The sequence below is a fragment of the Aedes albopictus genome, chromosome 1 (assembly GCF_035046485.1).
Source record: "Aedes albopictus strain Foshan chromosome 1, AalbF5, whole genome shotgun sequence".
Taxonomy (NCBI): Eukaryota; Metazoa; Arthropoda; class Insecta; order Diptera; family Culicidae; genus Aedes; species Aedes albopictus.
In genome coordinates this window covers 80,510,096-80,538,060 of record NC_085136.1, presented here as the reverse complement: position 1 = coordinate 80,538,060, position 27,965 = coordinate 80,510,096, and the positions used below count along the sequence as shown (strand labels likewise).

At 40.5% G+C, this 27,965-nt stretch overlaps 1 long non-coding RNA gene across 1 annotated transcript in view; it reads left to right on the top strand.

The window, feature by feature from the left end:
- LOC134285027 (uncharacterized) overlaps positions 1-27,965 on the top strand; it is a 77,633-nt gene that overhangs the window by 35,690 nt on the left and 13,978 nt on the right. Inside the window, exon 2 of the long non-coding RNA XR_009996089.1 lies at positions 13,484-27,965. This exon is cut by the window's right edge and continues 13,978 nt beyond it. This is a non-coding gene — a long non-coding RNA (uncharacterized LOC134285027). The remainder of the gene's footprint in view (positions 1-13,483) is intronic.

The window sequence follows — 27,965 nt, the reverse complement described above, 5'->3', positions numbered from 1 at the left end:
AACTTTTTGAAATACATGTACAGCAAATCATCTTTTTCACTACGGGAAATGTCGGGAAAAATGGCTGGCACCCCTTATTCAAAAGCTTAGATATTGTGTATTGATTTGAATTGATTTTTGTCCCCTGTTTTTGGCGGAGAATGCTTGCGTTTGTATGCAGAAAACTATGTAGAAATTGTACTGCATTTTTCCAAAAAAAACGTAAAATCTCATACACTTCAAAACTCAACCCAATTGAAAAATATTGAGTAACCGTGAATTGGAACCTTCAAAAAATGTCAAGAACGACAGCTTTCATCGAAAAATAAGATTGATTTTGTCACAAAGGTGGTAAAAATTTCTTGACATACGGTCGAAGGTACTGTGCAAAACTTTACGGAAGGACTCAAGCTCAAAACTCGAGATGACGGATATAACAAGTCAAATCAGCAATGTCTTGATGTTGATTTAAAGTAAATTAATGCTTTTTTACGATGAATTGCTTTTGGTTTGGGAACAAGTTGGAATGAATTATTACTGCTTGATTTTCTTTGGCCAGATTTTGCTGTGCGCATACCTTACAACATCTTATCGACAACCTCGATTTGCCGGAAATATCTTCTTGAAGTTGAAGCCCTCCTCCTGCCCAGACAACCAGTAGTCGCATAAGGATGCAAGCAGTAAATCTTTTTTTTTTTGTTTTCATTAATGTGTATTTTAACCTTATGCTAATTCTACACTTAAAAGCAGTAAATCATTTAAAATATGATTTTGAATAAATATCGCATATATGTATGGTGGAGCTACAACTTTCATCGCATATGATGTTATTTTTTAAACTATTTGGATGTATCTGGTAAAGTCGTATAAGATTGAAAATCAACTTTTATAAGGTACGATGTAGTAGTAAACGATATTCTAACGTTTCATTGCGATGAACTTAACTTATTCGAATAAGCGCGCGTGCGAACTCGCAAAGCGTCAAATGAATTCGCATAATGACGTGCTGCGAAGATTATACGACTGCATTTGTTACTTATCCTATTATGCCAGTTTAACTCGTATTGATGTAGGAATTAAATCGCATAATGGTAAAAATAAACTTGTTAAATTGGGCATACGAACTCATATAAGCTAGAATCGTTTATGTTGATATAATGCGATTTGATATGTGATAACAATAGAAGAGGTGCTGTTTGACTGCAGATGTAGGATCAAAAAACTACACAGCAAAAATTTCTGAAAACTACACCCGACGCGACTATTTCTATTCCATCCCACTGAATTTTACAGTTTAGAATTTCTGGTATGGAATGATGAACGCAAGCTTCATACTGAGAGCAAGCTGTAGCTATAAAAAACTGATGGAGAAATGTGTGCGATATGACGGGGTCCTTCTGTTACAGGTTATATGATGTAACATGTGACATACATTAAAACCCCAATTTACGCTCAAAACGGGGGCGGAAATTGGGGGAGCATAAGTTGGTGAGAGCGCTATTTGGAAATTGGTGCGTTAATCGGGGGAGTGTTTTGTTTTTCAGTTTCAGAATTAGTTTGTGAAGCTTGAAATTACAAAGTTTCTAACCTGTGAAAAGGTTATAAGTTATTTATTTACAATCAATAATTTAGCAGTTTTGCTAAGTTCAGTGGTTCCCAACCCACGGTCATGGGCCAATCGAATTTCTCAAGATTCGAAGCTGTGAGGATGAAGTTAAAAGGTTTTTCGGATTCTGATCTTCAGCAAGACGAACCAGCCAAGGGCTGAAAGTCTCTCAAATAAAGATAAATCAATCAATCAATGATCTTCAGCGAGTACTTATCACAATGTAGTTGTATTGCAAAGATCAGTCGTTCCCAATCTGGGGTCACCGGCCAGATGAATTTCTCAAGATCCGAAAGTGCTAAGAAGAAGTGCAAATGTTTTTTCGGATTGATCGTCTGAAGGATCAGTATCTGTGATATAGATAAGATGGAAAAATCAGCGGTATCCAATCTATGGTCACGGGCTACGTGAATATCTCAAGAACCGCAAGTGTGATGACGAAATGAAAATGTTTTTCGGATTCTACGCCTTTAAATAATCTTACTTGAATATAGCCCAGTGGTTCCCAATATGACTTCACGGGCCACGGCAATTTCTGAAGCATCGGAAGTGCTAGAAAGTAGCGTAAAGGTTTTCGGATTGTTCATCTCAAGGAGCAGTATCTTCAATACATATGCAGTTCAAAGATCCGTGGTTTCCAATTCATGGTAATGGGCCACGCGAAATTCCCAACAACTATAAATTTGAGGATGAAATGTTTTTTTTTATTCACGCCTCCCGGATCACTGATTACAATGCAAAACTCAGTGGTTTCCAATCTGGGTTCACGGGCCCCAAGAATATCGGAGGAACCAAAAGTGCTAGGAAAAAGTGAACATGTTTTGTCGGATTGGTTATCTCAAGAAGGAGTATCTTCAATATAGATGTGTTGCAAATATCAGTGATTTTTAATTTGTAGTTACGGATCACGCGAATTTCTCATGAACCGGAAGTGTGAGAACGAAATGAATTCATTTTTCGCGACTTTCAGGAGATCCCAGGTGGTTGCCGGGATTCTCAGTGGTTCTTATTGTGGAATTTTAAGGGGCCTCAGTGACATTTCAGGGGTTCTCAGAGAGTTCCAGGAGATCGCAGTGGTGTTTCAGGCGATCTAAGAGGCATTTCAAGGGTTCTCAAAGGGCTTCATGGGTACTCCAGGTGACTCGGAGGTTTTTCTGGGGTTTGAGACTCAGAATCTTAAACATTTTTACTTTCTCAAGGCATTTTAGATTCTTGAGAGGTTGGCATGGCCCGTGACCCCAGATTGGAAACTTCTGAGCTTTACCATCATTACAATTATTGCTCTTTGAGATATCGAATACAAAAAGCTTTCACATCTTCTCCTCGGACATTCGGTTCTTGTGAACTTTGTTGACACTAGTTTTGGCTTGGGAAAACTAGTGTCGCCCCCCAGAAACTGTTCAGTGAAGTGGGTTGAAGTCACTCGAAGTTGCTCCATCATACTCATATCCTATTATGGGCACGTAAATGAGTAAGAGCAGGATGCAGCAACTCCGAGCGACTCAACCTACCTCACTGAGCTGGACTATCATGAGTCATAATCGGTCTGGAACGTTCATTATGAGGATTCAGCACTGCGTATTGAATCAATACATGATGATTGTTGATTCAATATACTGAATGTGATTCGATTCTCGATTATTGAGGGTTCAAGCGTTTTTATATTATTCGACAAAAGATCATCAACTTTACAGATAATTCAGTAGAGGTTCTGGCACCACTTCCGAACCCCAGAAGCCGCCCGTCATCCAGTCTACAAAGTCCCGCTTACTGTGCTTCGTGAAGGGAAGCCATTGCTCCATGTTTAACAGTTCATGTATGTATGTGTTTAACCTTACCCCACACGTCCCCAACGTCTCAGCCGTATACCATTCCATCCAATTCAGTCAGCGAACAGAGAACCCTTCACATGAGGGACCGACCGCGACCGACAAGATGGCAGTTGGTTGACAATAAAATTATGTTTTCGCATACATTCCATGTTTTTCCTCCGTTTCTTTGTTGTTCATTTTTACGCCATAGTACGAAGACGACGACGCGTCGGTGATGGTGGTACTAGGGGGCAGACGCGGAGGTATAGCATATTTATCTCCGCACACTTCAGAAAAGTTGAACCGTGTGTGTGTTCAAAAACTCCTCTGCTGGTCCCCGGGCTCGGGGGACCGACGAGCGAAAAAAAAACTTTCATTCTTTATCGCATGTGCTTCATTTTTATGTTATTCGATTTTTATATGGATGGCGGTACCGTCGGCGCGGGGTGGCTTTGGCTATAGAGTGCAAATAAATAATGCTCCTCACCGTCGTTGGTTGGTGAAAAATGTTCAAAGGAAGCCGTCGCCGTTACTGAACGGTGTTGGAGGTTGAGAACCCTCTGTTGTTCGATTACGATGATGAAGGTCTTTTCCGAGGATTCTTTTATGTCAATAAACGCTTTGATAAAGTTTATTGAAAGTGAATGTATGCTGCATGGTGGTGACAAATCGGTATTGACTTATCAATATGGTTTGTTGAATCCTGAAAACTGTCATTTACTTTCTTCATTCACCAATTTTAATAAGACGAATTTAGTTTAATTAGTTGTTCACAGTTCAAACAGAACAACACTGGATGAAGGATTTGCAATAATTGAGTTCCCTGATCAAGGGCCCAAATGTAATAGAAACGTCGGACAATTCAACATTAAGTACCCCAGATAAACTAGCTTAGGGCTAAAAATTTCGTTAATACAGATATTAAAAAAAAACATTAAGTAGCAAATTTGTTATTTTATCAAGATTGAAAAGCCATTTTTACATTAATTTCCTCACAGTAGAAACCAAAACTGATGCAAAATTACAAGAGGCTCTTCATAAATCACTCAGACAAAATTTTGGTCATCTCAATTGACATTGAAGGTGTATCGTGAAATCTTTTCCCTTGAAGAAAACTTATCCTCTACTAGTTTTCCTCACCAGAAAAAATGTCTATTCCATCGAACGCAAACAAAAACAAGAAACGTCTCCGCCTTCATTCCTACATACCTATTCGCTTTTTCGAAGGAAATCGATTATTCTCCTTGACAGCAGCCCAGCCGCCAAAGGGGGATGGGGTGCCACAAGCACGCGCGTGTCTCCGTTCGGGGAAAATCCATTTTCATTTTCTGTGGAAAACTGCACGACGACGATGACTGGTTTCCCAACCAGTTCATCTGTTTGCAATGATTTTCACCCCATCCGAACCTCGTGGTTTATGTGTGTCTGTATTTGTGCATGTGCTTGCGCACTGTTGGACAACAGTGGGCATCATTTGGAATGGAGTAATGGCGATGAAGGGGGAAAATGGTATTCCAAATGGCTGTTTTTGGTTCGAGGGAAGTGGTGGAGCGTGAAAAGTTTATCTTTTTCTTTGGATTGCTGCTCTGTGAGAAGTTTTCCAATGCTTGTTTGATGTTTTACAATATTGTATTGTTTATTGTATATTGATTTTGCTTGCTTGACACTTAATGGGTTACAACTCGTATCGGTGAGTCTACGCTGAATAAAGCGTTGGCCTCCACTGGTATCGGTCCTGGGCCAATGGCTTTCAATCGCCCTGTTCGTTAGATCCTCATTCTCCTAAACTTCAAAAAGCATGAGGAATTATTGGAGAAATCCCAGGAGGAATCCCTGAAAAAAAAAAACGAGAAGAAACTTTCAAGGAATACCAGCAGAAAGCCCGGCATGTATACCTAAAAGAATTCTACTACGATTTGCTGAAGATGTCTCAAAAAACCCAGGTAACAATTTGATGCTGCATAAACGTTTTTCCAACTATTTTAAAGCAGTCTTCATTTGAACAAAAGCAGGGCACAAGATGTATTATCCTTTATTCAGTTTCTAAACATCTAATTTTGGTGATTTTGTTAGAACTTCAGCTTTTGAGGTTTGAGGTACAATTTGAGGTTCAATGAGAGGCTGATTTAATGCCTAATCAGTAACCAATCAAATTTATTTATTGTGGGTTAAAATAAAAAAAAATACGCTTTAAAGCTTATTTTCATCATTTGCGGCTTTCTATTGTCATAAAAGATGTTTAAGAATATATAAATTAATGTTTGGATAAATGAGAATTGAACTCGGAGCTTCTGATAAAAGTCACTCACCTTAGCAACTACATCACACACAATTGTATACATATCTTCGAAAACGAGAGCATTACTTGTTATGACTGAATAATCAAAAACATAAGTTAAACTAAGCTTGTATTGAGGCTGAAGAAGCTATGTGGACTCTTTATAAACCATTGCTTGGATTAGCTATCAAAAGTTATTTGATTAAAGGCTGAACAACAGATAAATAATCCTGCATGTCGGTGTATGTTTCAAAGCTGATTACACAGGTGAATAATATTCTATTCAACGTGATTTTCAACCATCTAGGTATTGCTGGTTGAAGAAGTTGAACAAGCCGTACTTCAGACCAATATTCAGCTGTCGTTATGTTCAGCCACTGACACCATTAACCAGCCAATATTAAGCTAATGCTCTCACTGTTCAGCATCCATTGTTACTTGGGAATCTTTGAAATAATACCAGGAGGAATCCGTGAAGTAGTCCCAGCAGGAATCCCTAGAAACCCTTTGCTTTCAGGATTTTCAATAGCAATCCCGACAAGGAATCCCGTATAGAATATCTAAAGCAAGCTTGATGGGCATCCCGACTGGAAGCTAAGCAAACATCCCTCGAAAGAAATGTTTGATGAAATCCATGAAAAACTCGAGAATAATTTTTGAAGGAATCATCATCAGGAGCACCCGCACGAATACCTTAAAGAATTTTTCCAGGATTGCTTATCTATTGTAGGATTTGAATCTATTGTAGGAGTTTTAGTAGGCTATGGGTAGTAAAATAGGGTCACTCGAAGCATGTCAAAGTATTATTCCTCGAGCCGCCAAATAAACGAGACGTATCTATTGTTCAAGCTTTCTGTATTTTCAATTCTTTAATGCAGAAGTGGAATAAGACCTTCATTCTGTTATATGGAATAAAAATTTCATGTAATTCGTCATCAAGAAACTATTTCGACGTGTGTCACAAAACTGAATTGGAGTTCCAAAGGAATAGTTGGAAGCAAAATGAAGACATTACATAACTCTCGAGCTATTGGTGGAACCTTCGTGGTCAAGCGGAGTGCCGGGATCCGTAGAAACAGAAGGTTATCGCTGCAATCGCCAAGAAAAGGGTCTTAACAGCAGGAACAACTGCATTACAACATCGAAGACTGAGTCATCGAGTTGGAGCTAAGCAAGACGTCGTTGGGGCCGATGGAGTCAATAAAGTAGTTGTTCACATCGAGGACGATGTGTGTTGTCAAGATGGCCGAACTGTAGTAGGCTTTGATGTTATAAAACTGCATTCTGGCACAATAACGAACTTCTTGAACTGAATTCACTAGGGTCTTGTACCATTTGGGCAGGTGTTGCTATTTTGGGCACTTGCCGCTATAACTAAGCCAATTTTATGCCTAATAACGTAATTTTTGGCACACGGTGAGATACGTACATTATCTAACCCTATAAAAAAAATCAAATCAATGAATTAACTACATCGGCTGTTTTCCTACTCTCCGCATCGACCAATGTGGCGCTAGCTTCTATGCGCGAAAAATCGCTAAAAGTAAATCGCAAAAATATTGTATGGCGAATACCATCTAAAGGCAAATTCTTCAAAGTGGAACATATTATTCGAAAAAATATTTGGTAGTGGTTGTGCACAATGGTGACCACTATTAAGCCTACCAAATATTTTTTCGGGAAAAGCTATGTATATCAAGTAATTCAAGTTTAGATGCATTTCGCCATACAAAATTAAATTGATTTACTCCTGCTGATCAACTGTGGCTGCGCGCAAAGCGGGTAGTCCATTGGTTTGAAATTGGCTTAGTTATAGCGGCAAGTGCCCAAAATAGGTACACCTGCCCAAATGGTACAAGATCCTATATTCTTTCAAACACTAAATTCTGTGTTTACGTGATGAATGCATGCGCGCAAAAAAAAATCGCGTTAAAAATTCGCATAACTTCGAGAACCCGCGTAAAAAATTAAAGAGAAATATTTTAATCGTTTTGTCCTCCGCAAATGGTTAAACTCGCGTACCTTCGATAAAATGGCGTAAAAAATCGTGCAAAGCAAAATCACTTGAAAGAAGTAGTGTAAAAAAGAATTTAGCGTATTCCTTTACCCGAGGAATCTTTAGGAATCTCAGCTGGATTATCTAAAAGGATCCTTTACGAAATTACGGAAGAAATCTTTAAGTGTGAAGAATTAGCTTAAGTTAAAATTCGCAAATAAAAAGAATTAAAAAAAAATAATAGAAATCTTTAAATTGATTCTAGAATAATTCTCTGTAAAGCAATCTTTGTAGAAATCCCTGAAAGAATCTCAGGAGTAATCCACACAGGAGTTCCGGAAGGAACATCTGGAGGAATCCTGGGAAGAGTCTCGAGAGGAATTCCTGGAAAGAATTCATTCAGGCATCTCGAGAAAATTATCGTCTACTCTACCCTCTACTCTTTACCATAACCCAATACCCTAATCTCTGCCTTGCCGTCTACCCTGACTCCAAACTATAGGTCGTGACCCACCAGCCGTCGTCGGTAAAGAAGTTTGAGAGAGGCTGCTCTAACCAAAACCTCTATTGTACCCTCTAGCCTACCCTTCACCCTCGGCAGAAGTTGATGCTGCTGCCCAAGCCAGGGAAACCTCCCGGCGATGCCTATTGGATATCGATGGCAAATTGTTGGAAAGAGTAGTTCTAAACAGGCTCACGAAATACCCGGAGGAGAGTGAGAGCGGTCTTTCAGAAATGCAGTTCGGATTCCGGAAAGGCAGGTGGACTGTAGATGCCATCAGAACGGTTTTGGATGCTATGCAGAAGGCGCAGAAGCAACAGAAATGAGGAAACCGTTACTGCACGGTGGTCACCCTAGACGTCAAAAATACTTTCAACAGTACCAACTGGGCAGCAATCGCTGAATCGTTACACAGGTTGAGGGTGCCTGACTTGGTGCCTGAGTATCTGTGTCAGATTCTTAAATGTTATTGTGAGAATCGCAGAATGATCTACGTAAAAGATGCCGGAAAGAGTAGTGTGGCTATGAGGGCGGGCGATCCACGGGAATCTATTCTGGGCCCGACTCTCTGGAATTCCTTGCACGACGAGGTACTAAAGCTGAACCTTCACAGACGAGTAGAGTTGGTTTGCTTTGCGGATAACGTGGCGCTGTTATTGATCGGGAAAACACGAACGGGAGCAGAAGTACTGGGCACGGAGGCGATAGCTGCGGTGGAAGACTGGATGCGGGAGAAGAAGCTATCTCTAACTCACCACAAGACCGAGCTGGTAGTCATCAGCAGCCGGAAGACAGTGCAACGTGCAAGAACTGTGGTTGACGAATGCATTATCGACTCGAAGCGCGAAGTTAGGCAATTGGGATGTAAGAGGCTATTCATAAACCAAGTAGACAAAAATCTGACCATATCAGACTTTTGTCCATACAAAAAATTTAAAGTTTGTATGGAGCGTAGTTCGGCCAGACACCTCCCTCCCCCCCAGATCTCTCAATTTCATCGGTAGCACACGCATACTTGCCGATGTACTGAAGGACCGCAGTTTCGGCATTGTGCGCTGCAAGAGGTATGTTGGACAGGATCAACGGTGCGAACATTTAGAGGTAACCATACCATATACCAGAGCTGCGGCAATATACGCGAGCTGGGAACAGCTTTAATAGTGATGGGCGATATGCAGGAGCGCGTGATGGGTTGGTGCCCGATCAACGAAAGAACGTGCAAGCTGAGGGTCAAGGGTCGGTTCTTCAACTTTAACATAATAAACGTGTACAGCCAACACTCCGGCAGCACTGATGATGACAAGACAGATTCTAAGCTCAAGATCATCATAGGAGACTTAAACGCTCAGGTTGGGCAGGGTGCGGAATACAGACCGACAATTAGAAAGTTCAGCACCCACCAGCAGACGAACGAGAATGGCCTACGACTCATTGATTTGCAGCCTCCCTTATCGTCACACCTAGAGATCACCACATCTGACGGAATCTTAAATCGACCGCGACCTGATTGACGGACGACAGTTTTCCGACGCCAGAACTGGTAACTGGTACGTGGCGCTGGTAAAAATACGCAAAAAAAAACTCTCCGTAATCAACAACGCACGGTACCGACGGCCGCCTCGGTGTAATCTGGAGCGTCTAAAGCAACCGAGATGTCGTTACCACATACGCACAGAATCTCGAGGCAGCGTTGGCGGATGAGGACGAGCTCAATGAAGCCCCTCTAGTGGACTGCTAAAGTACGATAAAAGCAGCCGTCAACAACGCAGCTGAGACCAGCGTTGGGTATGTGGAACGGAGCCGATGGAACGATTGGTTCGACGATAATTGTAGAGACATTTTGGAAGAGTAGAACGCAGCGAGGACGGTCATGCTGCAGTATGGGCCCCGACAGAACGTGGAGGAAAATAAAAGAATCCAGAAACAGCAGACCCGTCTCTTCCGGGAGAAAAAGCGCCGCCTGCACAGCAAATAATTTTGTAATTTCCAGGCGCGTAATTTCTGGCGATGTATCCATTTTCGAACGTAATCTCACTCGGATACATCGTTTTCCAACAATTATCACCCTCACCATGTACATCCTGGTTGGCACCTCAAAGCGTCAACAAACCCATTGCAGCGGATACTTAGAAACAGCATCATATTTATCACCTTCCTTTTAACTCGGTGAAATAGCCGAGAGGCAAGGGATATGCCTCACAATCAGCGGATCAGTGTTCGAATCCATGCCAATATTTTCCTTATATATTCCATCTATCGTTCCGGTTCTAGCGATTGCTAGACTCACTTTCAAGCTACGGCGGCTAATTTGCTGTGTGGAAAGGATGTAATTTGTACACCATTTTTACGACGCGACTGATATGCAGCGAAAGTGATGTGATATCACAAGATTTATTTTGCTGTGTGGAAGAAGCGAAATGTGAACAAATGGAACTGCTGTGTCGTTCACAAGAAACACGGAACTTCTACCAAAAGCTCAACGCATCCCCCAAAGGCTTGATGCCGCGAGCCGAAATGTGCAGGGATAAGGGCAGGAGCATCTTGACTGACAAACGTAAGGTGATCGAAAGGTGGAAGCAGCACTACGACGAACACCTGAATGGTGCAGAGAACGCAGATAAGGAGGATCAAGACAGCGGCAGAAATGTCTACGTCAGTACAGCAAGGAGCAACAACGAGCCAACACCCACTTTGAGGGAAGTTAAGGAAGCTATTCAGCAGCTCAAGAACAATAAGTCAGCTGGTAAGGATGGCATCGGAGTCGAACTCATCAAGATGGGCGCGGAAAAGTTGGCCAGCTGCACCAGCTAATAGTCCGGATATGGGAGACTGAACAGCTACCGGAGGAATGGGAGGCAGTGATGGAATTACTCTCCTCATGAAGCAATTCGCGAGTGTAAAGCCAACACAAGGCTTACTCACTATTCCGAGAGTAAACAGTGTGTGAGTTTATTCGCACCCGCCTGCTTCGTGAGTAAGAAGCAAAACAAAAACAAAAACACTCATGAATTTTTATTCGTGAAGAACTAGTGGAGGTGCGGGAAGTGCATTTTGTTGTGCTAATAATAGCAAATCCAGTGAATATCCAACATAAACTAATGATTTATGCTTCATTGTTCCTGAAAAGAAACACTGCCAGTCGTTAAAATGCGTTTTTCGTCAAAATGCAAAAAACTCACGAAGCTTCGCGAATCACATGCGAGTGCTTGCCAGCTTCGTTTACTCACGAATAAAGAAGTGCGAGTATACTCGGGCCCCTGTTGTTCACGAGTAAGTTTGTTTTTGTTTGTGTCTGCTCAGCTGTAATCTTCATCATTCTCCATCCCTGCACCTTGGTACTTCGTAACATTTCGTAGTACTCCGTGGCCCTATTTGGAACTTGATGGTACTTGTGTAGTATACTAGATATATTAAAACTATAGATAAGCTCATTAATAAAAGAATAACCAAATCTTACAAGGGTCAGGAATTCCCAGTTCGTAAACAGATCCAAAAAAACCGTTATAAAACCTTTTGTTTATAACGCCATAAAGTAAAAAACTCAAACGACCCAAAACAGTCATCATCACATTTTGTCCAATGTCAAGAGCGAATAGCTACCCGCTATTCGCAAACACCCAAACAGTTTTTTAAATGGCACGAACGAACAGCTACCCGCTATTCGCAAACATGAAAACAGTTACCTGACTAATTGTAAGCTAGTATTTAAGACTTTTGTGCAAATAAACGACAGACAGTTGATAACCAAAAAGTAGTGTGTGGACACGCCGTCCGCTATGTTCTTAATTGATGTCACCACCCATTCGAAGACTCTATTATCGGAATAGAGCAAGGGAATAGGAAACTTGTGCTTCATGGTACTCCATCCTCTCTGCAGAACTTTGGTATGTTCTGTGATTCGCATCGATTTTCCATCGTCTTCTATTGTCTTCCTCGGTGTTCCAAGATCCTTCTTTGGTACATGGTCTTCCGTTGTAATCTATGGACCTCCGTGACACTATTTCTTCGAGATCCTCTGTGGAAATCCATGGTCCGCTGTTGTTCTCCATAGTCATCTGTTGTACTATTCGGTACTTCGTGGCACTTTATTACATTCCATTATCCTTTAAGGCTCTCTGCTGAACCCCACAGGTGCCCACAGTCTTCGGTAGTTGTCCATATTTTTGCATGGTATACCATGGTCCTACGTGGACCTACATAGCACTACATGGCTCTTCATAGTACTTGGTTCTCCATGGTACCCCGTGGTACTTCACGGTTGTCCGCTTGATAATCCTCCGAGATTATCCACATTCGCGTTATTTCTATGTGACTTGAAATTTATCATTTAGTATTTTGCATATCAGAGATTACCAAACGATGTTTTTAAACTTAGACTGTTTGTTCAAATGTTTGAAAGATTAAATAAAGACCTAAACATACTCAAAGTAAATAAATCGGCAGGACATCATAACTTTTCCACTAACCGAACCACCTTCTCACTTTCTTTTGATTAGCATCAATCTGGGTCATGGGGTGCAAAAACTTCCACCACACCGCGTCCCACCCTCGTGACACCACCCCATCCACTAACCCCGGGGCGGGGGTGGGTCATTATTCACTGCCACACGATCTGACGGCGGTCGACACCGTTGGATGTCCATAATTCACCCCATTTTGGGATGGGCGTATCGTAGGTACCTACTGTGTGCTGGTGTCCCGAATTCAAACGCCTATCCTACAGACCGTCCATCCGTCCGGGGTGCCTTCACCTAACCGCAATAATTTTCCGAAGGAACGCGCATCAGGGATTAACATTTTCCCGGTCTACGCTTCGGTCTCCGGTCGGTCGGGCGGGTGCCACCAACCGCACTTTTCCACAACTACCTACTCTCTGTGTGTATGTTTGCTATTTCCAACTGGTCGTCGGAGGTGTCCAAGAAGAAGGAAGAGGAGCACGGGCTTCGTCTCTCGGAGGCATTTCCATTTTAATTTATTTAAATCTTTTCAGCTTAAGGAGATGCTTTCGTTTGCCGTCGCATTGCTCCGCTTTCGCTTTTTCAGTTTTATTTTTAATTAAAGTTAATCCCTACGATTTGATGATGTGTTTCGGGGCTCTTCTGCTCGACGGGTTCGCGTCGGTTCGGATCTTCACTACACTACTGGATGGGCATTCGAAACGGCGAACGAACGCGTGCGTGATTCGAAATTATTTAAGACGTGTTTTGATAGTCTCTGAGCAAGGAGCGAGGGATTACCGTTCCAGTCAACTTTGAACTTTGTGTTTCGTGCTCTATTAATGACCATATTTTTTATGTTATTTCGTTTTCAGGTTCAACGGCTCTTCGAGGCGTCGCGCGAGTGCTACCGAAGCGCAGTCCGCTGTCCGCAAAACAGCGATCCCTTTTTGAGAACCCCGGTACAAGAAAACAGTCAAAACGATTTATCTCCGGCCGTACAAGGACATCTTCCCGGGCGGTGGCCATAACCAGTTGAGCTCGTTATACCCACAGTCCGTGATGGAACGTGGAGTTGGAGCGGGCACTGGGGCTGGCGGCGCCGGGAACGGTACCGGGCTCGACTCGATGACCGATACCAGCGGGCTCTGCCTGCAGGATCTGGTCGGGAACGGTGGCGGTGGTACCGGTGGAGGCGGAGGTGGTGGTGGAGGAGGAACCAATACCAATGGGACCTCGGACCATCACCTGCACCATAACCACAACAGCCACAACCATCACGGGTCGCTGCACGATTCGGTGACGGGCGGTGGGGTCAGTGTGAGTTCGGCCCTGACCAGCCTGATGAGTCCCGGGATCAACAGCGGGCTCGGCCATCTGCATCATGGTACTCCGGATCTCAGTGCACATCACCACCATCATCAGCACCCGTCGTCGGTGCTGCATGAGCCGCTGGAGAAGCTGAAGCGTAAGTAGTTGATTTTTTTTGTAGTTGTAGTCATTAAACTGCTAGTTCGGAACCCTCCAATTGTTGTAGTTATATATTGTTCAATGCATTTGTAAGGTTCGCGCTTTGTTTATACTGCCAGTGTAGTACTGCTGACGATGGCACACCGCTAGACAGCCGGAAAGCTAAAATAAATCGTCAGTAAACTCAAAACCAAACAAATGTAATCCTTAAAATATCGGTCGATGGGGTACTTTTGTATTTATTTTGACCACAGTTTCTCAGGTTGATAGCCTTTTAAATGCGCCACGGGTTTCGAATCAGTGGTTTAAATCGCACTGAATTCTGTCACCGTTAATGGCTTTCTCGACGACGACGATAACAATTCAACCGCTAGACTGTTTGGATGTTTATCCTCCGCTGAGACGGTAAATCTTGTTCTACACGACAAAATTTCTCCCACAAATCATGCCACCGCACAGTTGTAATTTATTTCAGTTTTTGTTATTCTTTCGGTGGTCCTCGGCGGGCGCGTTCCCTGAGACGGTCGGTCACGGTCGGTGAGCCACATCATTTCGTTTCCATGTTAAAACCTATTACAACACGTGTTGCACTCTTCCGTATCCTCAAAACAAATTACCTTGCGACTCGTCGATTGTTATTGTTTTGCTCTACCTAGTAGAGAAACTGGGGTTAGAAGTGGAACTCGTCATACCTATGTATGACAGAACTTCACACCCCGTGTCGATGGCTGAGAACCGAAGCAACAGGCATATCCCATCTCATCGGCAATTTGCTTCGCAGCAGTCGCGGAAAGGATTCAAAAGCATGTTGTGTTGTGTTGTTGCTGCTGCTCCGTGAAGGCCCGATTGCCGTGTAGCATGGTTTCGACAACAACACCAACGATGACGATGACGATTGACGCCATTCCAACGCAGCTTGGCTTCGCAATAACCGTTCCGTTACCGACTGGCGTGTAGTGTAGACTGGATGTTAGACCTGCCATCGTTCTCATCGTTTCTTGTGAGCTGGAATGTAACAGTCGAAAGCTTTTTTTTATGCATTGGTGCCTAGCACAGTCAGAAGAACATCGACATAACTATTCAATGCGATTGGCAGCAACAAGTGTACAAATTTCCCTTTGTTGTTCGTATTGGCGTTTATAGTTTTAGATATGGAAATAACAGAAATTCAAGGAGTAATTTTTAATGACACATACAAACTACCATGGAGTTCAGAACTTCGGGTCTACACTCGTAACAGAAGCCATATCTGCTATACTGAGTAATGTTGCATAATCAATCGCGGTTACTGAACCAACCTGAAGTCCACTAGATATTATTATAAACCTTTGGGACATTTAGGGTCGTCCTAACTGTCCTGAAGTTTAGCTCTTAACAGTAACAGTAGTTATTCGCGCAATGAACTGTAACATTACACATCCAACTGTAACATGTAAACCCCTTGGCATTTCATGAGTGATTCCAAGATACTTTTAAGATATTTCAGATCAACCAAACTACTCCAGAGACCATAGTTTCAGGTCTACACTTGTGATGATAGCTTTTACCACTACGTTAAGTAGTGTTACACAATCAACTATACTTAACAAAGTAGTTCGAGAAGCAACAAGCGTCCCAAAATATTTTTGGGATATTATAAATAGTAACATTAAACAATCAAATAGATCCATGAACCTCTTAACTCTCAAGGGTCAATCCATGATAGTTTTGTGATAATTTAGGTCATCCAATCTTTCATGGACTGATCTGATACTTTCTATTGATCTTTCAAAAGACTAACTGGACATGATAGACCACAAATCGTAGCTTTGTATAATGTAAGAAGTGACCGTTGCTCTCGTAGACTTTAGAATCTAAACCTTAGAATTCCAACTTAAGAATCTATACCCAAGAACAGTTTGGATGACCTAGGATATCCCGACGGATCTGAAACTGTCTATTGAACTGTCAGAAGTAGAGATGGGAAACTGGTTTAATTTTGAGAGTGAATCGCTTCGACTCTTTTGTAACTCATTTTCGGAATTTGAAAATAAATGTCAATTTTCGATGTGAGCCGAATCCTTTTCGTACATTTCTATACTGTTTTCGAGAAAATCCGCTTACATTGTGCGGACCTTGACAGTATGCACAAATGTCTGAGCAAGACGTAGTAAAATGTAGGATATTTACACAGATTTAACACCAAAGAATCGAATCATTTTTGCGATCATGCAACACACTATAAGGATGAATAAATGATCAATAGCAAAGACTGTGATACTTTTCGTTGATCCATTATTTAATGCTCAGCCAGCTAACACTTTTTAGTGACTCGTTGAAATTGCTGTTTACATCAGAGAATCGTAACTCTTTTGAAAAGAGTCATGATTCACTCACTCGGTTTCGCGAATCGATTCTTTGAGTCGATCCGCGAGTGAGTTACCCATGTCTAGTCAGAAGACTAACTGGACATGATAGACTACAAATCGTAGCTTTGCATAATGAAAGTAGTTACAGTTACACTTGAAGACTTTAGGATCTAAGCTCAAGAACAGCTTGAATGACCTAAAATATCCCTGGGTCATCTCTGATTCTATCTATTAAACTTTCAGAAGACTTACTGAACATGATTGATTACAAATCGTAGCATTGTATAGTGAAAGAAGTTACAGTTACACCCGTAGACTGTAGGATCTAAACTAAAGAGCAGTTTAGATGACCTAAGATTTCCAAAAAAACAAGTTCTGCATCATATTCTACCCTTGTTATTGATGCTCAACAGCATACAACTACAGATATACTTCGAAAATACTCTAAAATAACGTTTGAAAAAATTCCGGCTTCAAAGGGTTAAGCTGTTGCAAGAACACCTTTGAGTTTAGATTATTGAATCAACAAGCGTAACTAGTGATCTTTTGCTGTTTTATGAATATGTTGTGAACATGCAAAGACCCATGCATATACATATTAGAGTGGGTCATCTTTTATATGGAAAAATGAAAAATTCAATGGTATCCCATCAGATCAAAGCATTTTTAATCGCATTTTAGGAACTAAATAAGTGTGAAAAATTTGGGCACGATCGGTTATGTCTACGTTTTGCGCATCGCGTTTGAAGTTTGTATGGGCTTTTACATGGGAAAACGCACTTTTTTGTATTTCTCTCATAAAAAGTTCGAATTTTTCTAAAACCATGTAACCGATAAAATGAAAACATAGCCTAGGGTGTCCTGAAAAACTTTGTCGAAGACCGCGAATTGATCTGATGCTTATGAAAAAAGTTATAGCGTTGGCATTGCTTGGCGAAACAGCATGATTTTGTTGCTATTATTATTCCTTTACATGTTAAATCATAAACACATGCATGCGGTTCGTTGGTTATAACTATTTTCACAAGCATCGGATCGCTTTGCGGTCTTCAACAACGTTTTTCAGAACATCTTAGGCTATCATTTTACAGTATCGGTAAAAAAGTTTCTGACAAACTTTTTCAACTGATGACAAAAATGCAAAAAATTATGTTTTTCCATACAAAATCCCATACAAATTGCAATTGCAATGCGCAAAGTGTAGACGCAACCGTTCGTGCTCAAATGTTGCACAGATACTCAGGACCCGAAACGGAACCAAAAAAGCTTTGATCTGAGAAAACGGTTCCGATGACCCACACTAATACATATGTTATATCATGTAATGAGTTCAATAGCTGTCTAACGTTCACCAAGAACGCCCTCCTTAAGTAATCGAAAGTTTCGCTTTCCATGACAACTTACACTTTCAAGTACCAGGTTAAATTCCGAACCTAAATTTCTAGCTGCTTAGGAGGCTAAAGTATGATCGCAGGTTGCTTCATGGGAGTTTCACATGGTAAGTGTAGAATTAGCAAAAGGTTAAAATACACATAAATAAAAAAACACACAGTTTCACATGGGTTTCGGAGGGGTTCATGGGGAATCCTTGGGACTTTAAAAGGGGGTTTCTGGGATGTTTTAGAGGAGTTTGAAAGCGTATCAAGGCTTTTAAAGGGCTTTCAGGAGGGTTCTGTAGGGGTTTCAGGGATTCAGAGCGATTTAGGGGACTTTCAAGGAAGTTTCAGGGGATTTCAGATAAAAATTAAGTCGTTCCAAGGTTTCAGGTGTAACAAAGGACATATCTCCCGTTAAAGATTTCTTACTACAATACTTAGTAGATCCTCGCTTATTTTAAGCATTAAGCGAGTAAACCTTGGCGGATTATCTTGGCGGTATTCTAATGAACTTGAGCTTGAGCTTGATTGACCGCCCGTAGATGCTACTCCAGTATCGCCAGAACAACTAGACTCACACAAGGAACCAATGAGATTATTTGCTGGGGACTAGCAGGTATCTTCAGTGTGTGAGCGTTGGTGGTCTTCTATTTTTAGGTGCCAACGGCGCCGGCCACGTCAGGTTGCAGGTCAATCGTTAGTATCCACATCTGACCGAATATACCTCTGCGTCTGCGCAAACTCATGCGGATGTCGGAGTGTTGGTAGGATATGGTTGACAGAGGGTTCACGCATTGGTATGTGAATGCCAGGTGTAAGGTGATAGATTAGTGCGATTACTACTATGAAGCTAAAGCGGCACAGTTCGTTTGATTGCATAACTTGTAGGCGTTATCTGATAGATTGACACTGTGCTGTGAACGTTGGAAGAAAGGGAAACGGCTTTTCAACTGTTTCTGGTTCTAGCGATGGCTACAAATATATGAATACACATGAGTTGTATATATAGAGATGAGAGTATAGAGAAAGTTGTTAGAAGGATACAAAGTAGCAGGAAAGGGACGGGCAAGGGATTGAACCTAGGACCTTCTGCATGAATCAGAAGCGGTAGCCACTAGACTACCAAGACCGTCTTTTTATGTTTTGCGCTTTCATACATGTAAGAAAATAGCTTTTCGGTGAAATTAGGAACTGTTTTCACCCTACTGGATAGAAAAAAATGCCAATGTGTTTTTTCCGATATTTTTGCGTCCTAATATTATGAGAAAAATCCCAGATTAATCTACCTAGTGGTGGTAGTGCCTTTCTCGTCGAATATGTACTCATGACACTAGTTTACAGCATTTTTGAACTCGGTAAGCTGATGATCATTTTGGTGTAGAATCATGCCCTGAGTTCGAAAACGCGAAAGAAAAAAATTACAGTAGAGCGGCATTTTTTTCGACTTTCCATACAAGGTTGATGATTTGAAATCGATTTTAGTTCTATTTTTAAGCAAAGTCGCTCACTTCAAACATCTCATTCTCCGTAATCAATGCTCCGATTGAGCTGAAATTTTTACTGGTACTCGCCTACATACGATATGTCAAATAAACGTCGAGAAAGAATTTTTAAGTTGTTTTTTTCTTATTGAAAAAAAAATACAATTCTTCAAAAAATTTTGTGAATTTTGCTAAAATTTAAGAAGATCATCCCTAAAACTCGCCAATATCTTGAATTTCGTTAATCTGACGTAAAACATGTATTCAGATGATCGAATGGTATTGCATTCAGCTTTTAACTTATGGAAAAAAATTAAAATTGGTTGAATAAAACGCAAGATATTTGAATTTTAGTAAATTACATATTTTGAAAAGTTGCAAAACTCGATATTGAGCTATAACTCAAAAACTGTTCTACTTATAATTTTTTGAATATCGGTTTCGAAATCAGCACTAAATTGTGCTTCAAAAATTTTGGTCGTTGACAGAAGTTCACGACTTTCGTTTTATTTTGTAAACTTGTGTGATCATTTCATCGACTGAAGTCAAAGTGTTCGTGAGAGCAAGATTTGTTTTCTCAAAACCGTCATCGATTTGGTAAACTTATTGAAGGCACATATATTTTACAAATTCCGAGTTCAATGCGGTCTTGGACAAAGTTTTTTATGCACAGCAAGTGAAATTCCCCATACTCAATCTCATTCAAATTTCAACTACATTACAGTCGCATCAAAATTTTATGCAGTGATTTATGACGCAAAAGAGGGTTGAAAAAACTTTGTTTGGAGTTGTTGCGATTGAATTTTAATTCGTTGAACCATCCTACTGTACAGTTTAACCTCAGAAATCTGAAAAGGTGCGATTTGATGATTAGTTTTGTCAAGATTTTGTTCTCTTATATTGCACCGGTTTTGTTCACTTTCGTATTTCCGGCGAACCTCCCAACGCTGAACCTACAACACTAGTGGTAGTCACTATTGTGGTCTGAGCCTATTTTCTTGCAAACCGTTCATCAGGTTATCAAAAAAGCCTTGGTTTGATGTGTCGCACGGGTTTGGTTTACTTTTACATTTGGTCACTTCCGGTGGAACACCCGGAACTGGATCCGGAACACTGCCGGTTTTCTCAAATACGGTCTGAGACTATTTTCTTTTCGTTTTACTATCAAAAAAGCAGCTATTTGATATGCCGCCACGCACGGGTTTGGTCTATTTTTCAATTTGGCCACTTTCTGCAGGACACCCGGAACCAATTCTGGAACACTGGCGGTTGTTTTAAATTTTTAGAACTGGCCAATTCCGGTGGGACACCCGGAGCTGATTTCCAAACACTACCAGTTGACCAAAATGTGACCTGAAACTATTTTCTTACTGACCGTTCATTGGCTTTTCCAAAAAGCTGCTATTTGATATGTCACATGCATGGGTTTGGTTCATTTTTACATTTGACCAATTCCGGCGGAACACTCGGTTCCGGAACACTGCCAATGATAATATGGTCTGAGACTGTTTTCCTTCTTACCGTTCATCAGGTTATCGGAAAAGCCGTGATTTGATGGGTCGCATGCATAGGTTTGGTTTACTTTTATATTTGGCCAGTTTCGGCGGGACACCCGGAACCGGTTCTGGAATATTACCGGTTCAGATATGGTCTGTGAATATTTTTCTGCTTACAGTTCAGCAGGTTATCGAAAATGCCCTGGTTTGGTGTGTCGCATGCATGAGTTTGTTGCATTTTCATATCTGACCCCTTTCTGGGGTACCTGTCTGGAACACCTAAATGGCCATAACTCCGGAATGGTTGGACCGATCCGAACCATTTTCAATAGGAAACAATGGGGCCAGATTCCCCGTCGAATGAACCGTCGGTCATTAAAATCGGTTGAGAATTACTGCCAAAAAGTGACGTGAGTTTATTTGTACACATACACACATACACACATACATACATACATCACTTCAATTCATCGAGCTGAGTTGATTGGTATATGTGACTCGGCTCTCCGGGCCTTCTATCAAAAAGTCATTTTTGGAGTGAACATATAGCCTTTCCGGTACACTTAGTGTACGAAAAAGGCGAAAAAATGCAAGGTTTCCCGTGGAGTTTCTCCAGTCATTTCTTCAGGAAATTCTCCACAAATTCTTCCTGGGTTTCATTCAAAAATTTATCTGAGATTCATTCAGATATTCCTGAGTTCTTTACTAAGATTTCTTCAAAAGATCCTTCAGAGATTCTTCGAGAAGTTCTTGTTCGGATCTTCCCGAAATTCTTTCAAAAATGTCGTCAGAGACTTCTTCAGAAGTTTAGAAATGTTTAAGGAATTTCAGCATAATATTTGAAGGAATACGTTTCCTCAAAAATCCTACAGAGATTCCTTTGGGAATTCTTCCGAAATTTTTCCCAAAAATTAGTTTAAAAATTATGTCAGGGATTCCTGCAGTAACCGCTTCAAATAAACGAACGCCTGAAACGCATGTAGAACTCTCGAAAATCTCCTGCATCATCACAAAAGCTCCCGTGAAGCCCCTTGCATCGCTTCTGAAACGCCCCTGAGTCTTGATGAAGCCCCATTCTACGTCTCGGGGCTTCAAAGGCCCTACATCTTCCCTTAAGGCTCAAGCATCCGTCATCATTTTTTGGAAATAGAAAAGCAGTTTTTTCGCTGTAAATCAAAACAATGACCACGAAAATATATTCACTGTATTCTATTCCTCATATGGAATACAGTGAATCCATTTTCGTTGCAAAAATGATTGATTTGAACGAAAAAACTGCTTTCAAATGTTTGATGATGACGATGATTTCAATGACGAATGGTTCAACGTTAAACTTCTGAGAGGCCTCTGAAACCCCCTCGAAACGGCACTGAGGCCCTTGAAAGTCCTGCAACGTCTCTGAAATCCCCTGAAACACTCCTGAAACCTCATTACCATGACCCTAAAATCCGCTGAAATCTACTGAAATCCCTTGAGATGGTTCAGATGTTGGCCAAAATAAAAACAGGCCAACTGTAGGTTCATGTCGGATTACATGTCATAAATGACGAACAAAGATTTAAAACCTGTGACACCACAATGTATGCTTGCTAGCTGGGACTCCATCATCAGGGGTATTCCAGGGGAACTCTATGGCACTTCAGGGGATATCAAGTGTGTTTAAAGGAGTTTCAGGAGGGTTTCAGGGGGTCTCAGGGGATCTCAGGGAAATTGCAGGGGTTCTAGGGACGTTTCAGTGGATCATAGGGGAGTTCAGAGTGGTACATGGAGGTCTAAAGGGCGTTTCAGGGGGATTCACTGGGTACCAAGAGGTCTCAGGGGTGTTTCAATGGGTTTTAGAGGAGCACTAGGGGGTCTCAGAGGCGCTTCAGGACGGCCCTGTTGGAACGCTCTTTATGGCTCCTGAAACCCCCTTAACCCTTAACCCTTTAAAGCCCGACACGAACCTTGACTGATTCAAATGGCTCGTTCGCAGTAACTGAGGCATGAAATTGCAATCTGTTTGAAGCTACATCCAGGGAAAGAGAGTTGTACTAAAAGGTGGTACTTTGGCGATCCCTTCTTGGCCCTCCCTCTTTTCGTGCGGAGTGGGTACAGGTGTGGCATACATCATATTTTTAACTAAGCTTGATTATTTCGACTTAATAACAAACAGATTGCAGTATTTTCTTAGATATTGAAAAATAAGTTCAAGGGAGGACAGCTGAAAGTTCGTTAGAGTACATTTTGATGATTTTTGGAGACCGTGTTCACTTTCCGGGATATTCCGGAATCTTGCTTCCTTAGGTGACAAGTGACCAGGACCGTCAGAGAAGTGGGCACTGTTTTGAGTGATTCAAAAACCCAACATGCAACACATCAATCTTGATGATTTCCTCAAAATAGCTCATTGGGAAACATTTAAACATTTTTGTTAACTTTTTGCCACCTGGCGGGACGTTTCAGGAACCTGGTTCCCCAGGGAAGTGAGCTCTCTGGAAACTTCCTGGAAATGCCTATGGCTTCAGCTTAAACTCCCAGTCCAGTTCTCGCAAACTAATTTTCCTCGTTAAGGAAAAAGTATTTGAAGTTCATAGCTCACATTTTCTAGAGCACCGTTCTAAAGAACCATTCAACGGTTATGGCTGAAAAGGCATCATGATGGTTGTTCAGTCATTGTCAACATCGGGATGCATTTTCAGCCGAATCCGTTACACGGTTCTTCAAAACGGTGGTCTAGAAAATTTGAGCTATGTACTGCAAATATCTTGTCCTTAATGTCCTGACTTGATTTATGCTCAGCATTCCCTCTTTTTATTCCCTTTTCAACTTATGCACATATGTATTCCAAAAAAAAAATACTTACAATTTTGGTAAATAGAGAGAAGAAAACTTTGCTCATCAAATAGATTCCAGGAAGTTGCAAAAACCATCATAAAACCAAGTATAATAATTTCAGCTTCACGACGGTAGTGTGACGGTATTTCTCGAGACTAATTGGACTTCGTGTTGTTGCTTAGGAAGGAAATTGTATTCTGAAATCATATTGGTCCGGAGACTTTGAAGATTTTGATTAAAGAATAGTAGCGCAGAATACCGTATGAATGTACTGTTTATCGTTTCTTTTAATGTTTATTATCGTGAATTTTCAACTAGTTATTTATGGAACAAGGTTAACAAAAAATCGAGAATATGTTTTAATGAAAATGAACATTGACTGAGATTTATTACAATGACAATCGATTGATTTTAAGAGCAACTTTTAGAAGCAGCAATTCTAAGAATTGCAAAATTTTCTCAAAATTAGTTGTGAAACAGAAAATTTAGATGCAAGACTCAAACTTGCGAAAATCACGACAATCTTCCAGTTTAGTTACGTTGAGAAATCACATTTGTACTGATAGTTTTCATGGTAATGAACGTGCATTTGAAAATCGTACACTACAGTGATGTCATGTTGTATGACAATCACTATTGATTGATGACCATTTAACCGCTAATTCACATCACAAAAACTATCCGAAAATGTCGTAAAATTCAGCAAAATTAATGATCGATTTGATTATTAGTAAATTCTTTGAGAATACCCTGTAAGCGTTCCTTGATTTTTTTTCATTTCCTTCGACAATTTCGGTTATTACTTTGCAAATTAATTTCACAATTCTTCGGAAATGCTTTAAGGAATTCCATTGGCAGTTTTTTTTCGCAATTTCTTTGGCTATTTATTTGAAAATTCTTTCAATTGAATTCGGAAAGGCTCCTTTGCAATTTCTTTATAAATTGTGTTCGCTGAAAGCTTATTTAAAGTTCACCGGTGTATTATCTGAGAAACGGTGGAGATATTCCTCTGAGAATTCATTCTGTAATATCTTCTTGAATTTCGTCGGTAATTTTCTCGGGGAAGCTCTTAGGCAAATAATTTGGATATTATTTAGTCAATTTTTGTGGAAATCGCTTTCCTCCGGATTTTTTTTAGCAAATTTTCTAGTTGCTTTGGTTAATTATAAAGTAACTTAATCTAAAACTCCATCAAGAACTGTTTATGAAAAATTTATAAAAAAATATTTCTCGATTTATTTATTGATTTTTTTGGAAATTTCTTTTCTTCTGAAATTTGTTTTAGAATTTCTTTAGCAATTGCTTGCGAGTTTTCTAACGGAAATTACTACGAGGATTAAAATGTTTCCTTTGATATTAATTTCAGTATCAAAAATAAGGGCTACAATTAAAAAAAAAATCATAGAGGCTGAGAAAAAGGTGACTCTTTAGATGATTCGTTGGACGATTTTTATTGTTTTTTCTGAGTTTTTAATTTGGAATAACTCCGCTAATTTCTTCGTAAATTTCTTTGAATATGGTAAAAGCACTAGGCTTTGCCCCCTCCTTTTTTCTGCTCTATTCTTCACCACTTCATACATAAAAAAAATTGAATTTGCATGGCGGGGCGAGGACTATGTATAGCAAAGGCGAAGTCTAGTGCTTTTGCCATACTCTTTTGATATTTATTCGGAAACTCTTTCGGGATATTGTTTAGAGCTTTCTAAAGATATATCTTTCGAAAATATCTTCAGCAATTCGCTTCAACATTTTTTTCTGATTTTTGTGCTTGGAAATCTTTGTATTTTATTTGTTATTTTTGCGAAATTCCGTTCGAATTTGTTTAAAACTTCTGGGGAAATTCCTATAACAATTCTCCTGGAAATTTCTTCTAATTTTTCAATTTCCTAATTTGAGAAGACTTTTGCCAATTCCTTTGGTTATTCCCAGGTTCCTTTGTGATTTTGAGCATGAGCATGAGCATGATTGACCGCCCGCGGTTGCTCCTCTGTTATTGCAAGGACAACTGCATTTACATAATGAACCAACAGATGGTGCTTGGGATTAGCTTTCTCTTCATTGTGTAAATGCTGGAATCCCAATACTTTTCAATAAGCAATACCAGCGCCGGCCGCGTCCGAATGCAGGTCAATTGAGGATAGGGAAGGAAGTGATGACGTGATTCTCGCTTAGGCCAATAACCGAGGAATTCTCTGCGTTACTACGAGAAATCACTAGGAGTTTGGACAGGGGAAATGGAGATATGTTGAGGATTTCATCGTGGTAAACGAATGTCATGTTTTGATTCGCGATTAATAATGCGCTCAAGAAGAAATACCCTTCTAAACCGTGGACGACGAACGCGATCTATTGTGCCTCAAAACTCACCCTATATAAGTTATTCATTCGCAACTAAGGAGAATACAATGCTAAATACCGACGCATCTGTAGTTTGCGTTTCCGCGCGAGACAATGCTAAACGCGATCAATTCACAAGTATTAACAAAATAACACGTTATAAATAAATCAGAAACATCTTACCGCATGGTTCACCGTCTATCTTTTACCGACCCTCTCTTTTTTCCAGAAATTCATGCAACTTGAGTCATGAAGTCATGAGTCAAATTCATGTAATTTGAGTCAAAACATTTATTCATTTAGACTAAAATATTACAAATGTCGACACTGAAGATGACGAAACATTCAAATTTTTGTGTACATGCAAAAAATGAAAGAAAAATATTTATTATCTACTAAATGTGCATTTGGAACTAGCGCCGACACATGACGTGACGAACTTTTCAATATTTGTTAGATAAATACACAAAAACCAGAGCAGAATTTTATACATCCTTTAGCATTAATTATTATGATAAAATGATAAAATGGAACGAGCTCACCAATAAACATCCTTCGAAGTGTCCAGTGCATATGTGCTGCAGCATCTTCCACTAACCAGAGATGCATTTGAACGCGTTCTATTCATGTTCTGTTCAAGAGCTGTGCTCACGTGAGCCGTGTTCATGTTCAAACATTTCAGGCGCCTGATCACAGTGCTCTTCGTAGCTAGTAGCAACTGATAGCAACAAATTGCTACCGTATGTGTCGCGCACCTAGTACCAAACTCAAGACCAAACTGCAAAAGTGAATTTCGAAGTGAAAATTATATCGCGGTATACACCGTAAATTAAATGATATGTCAATTAAGTGGTGGTTCAAAGTATTGAATGTCACAATCTTTTATTTTAGTAATCTATTTGGAAGACATCCGAGCAATTATGGCATAATACGTGGGCCCCACACTGCGGGGACAACCGACAGAGACTTGACTGCTCCACGAAAAGTATCGAATATTAGGGCTCTTCTCGCTACACCCGGCCAAGCTCGGACATACGATACCTAACGATAGCTAAGGGCTCAGAAGCATTGCAAGAAGCAATGTTGCATTCTCATCGATAGAAAACTCCTTCCCAATCCAAACAAAACGCATATGACCTGTCAATTTTGAACATCGCTCGGTGTTCAATCTAGTAATCTAGATTGTGTTCAAAATTTTGAACATGCTCTTGAGAGCTTTGAGGGAAAAATTTATGCACGCTCACAGATCATGAGCGTTCAAAATGCATCTCTGCCACTAACTGGCCTCGAAATCACACTGAACCGCTACAACAACACACGGGTACGACGATGTGCACATTCAAATTGTCGACGACGGCGCGGCCGATCCGAATGAAAAAAGCGGCACTTTCACTTTGCCTCCAAAAACAAACTAAACCGCCCCGTACGAAGATAAGCACGCACACAGGACGACGACGCGATGCAACGACGAACCAAGATGGAGTCATATGAGAAATATACACAAATAGATACATGATAGACAAAGTGAAAGAGATAATTTTCAAGATGCAACTTTCGACATTGACAACAAGAAACAAGTCGACACTCATGGTGACGAACTATACAAATTTGATCAAAATGTTCAAAAGATACATATACACATAATGAATAAATAAAATAATGGCCCCTTTGTGATTTTTTCCATAAAGTTCCTCAGAAATTCTTTCTAAATTTTGTTTAGAATCTTCTCAGGAATTTTTTTTAGAAACCTGTGCGACTCCTCAGGAAATTCTTGACAGTTACTGGAAAAACTGTTTCGATAAGTTCATTGAGTGAAGATTTTGCAACTCTTATGGGAATTCTTTTGAATTTTCAATGGAAATTTCTTTTAAAAATGCTTCGGAAATTCCTTTTTAGATTTTTGGGAAATTCCTCACATTCTTTTGGTGATTCCTGCGAAATTTTTTGTATAAATTACTTCGACTTTTTATTTTGAGAATCGCACGCGCCATGGAAAATACACGCTCGTGGTACACAGCGTGAGCGCGGTATC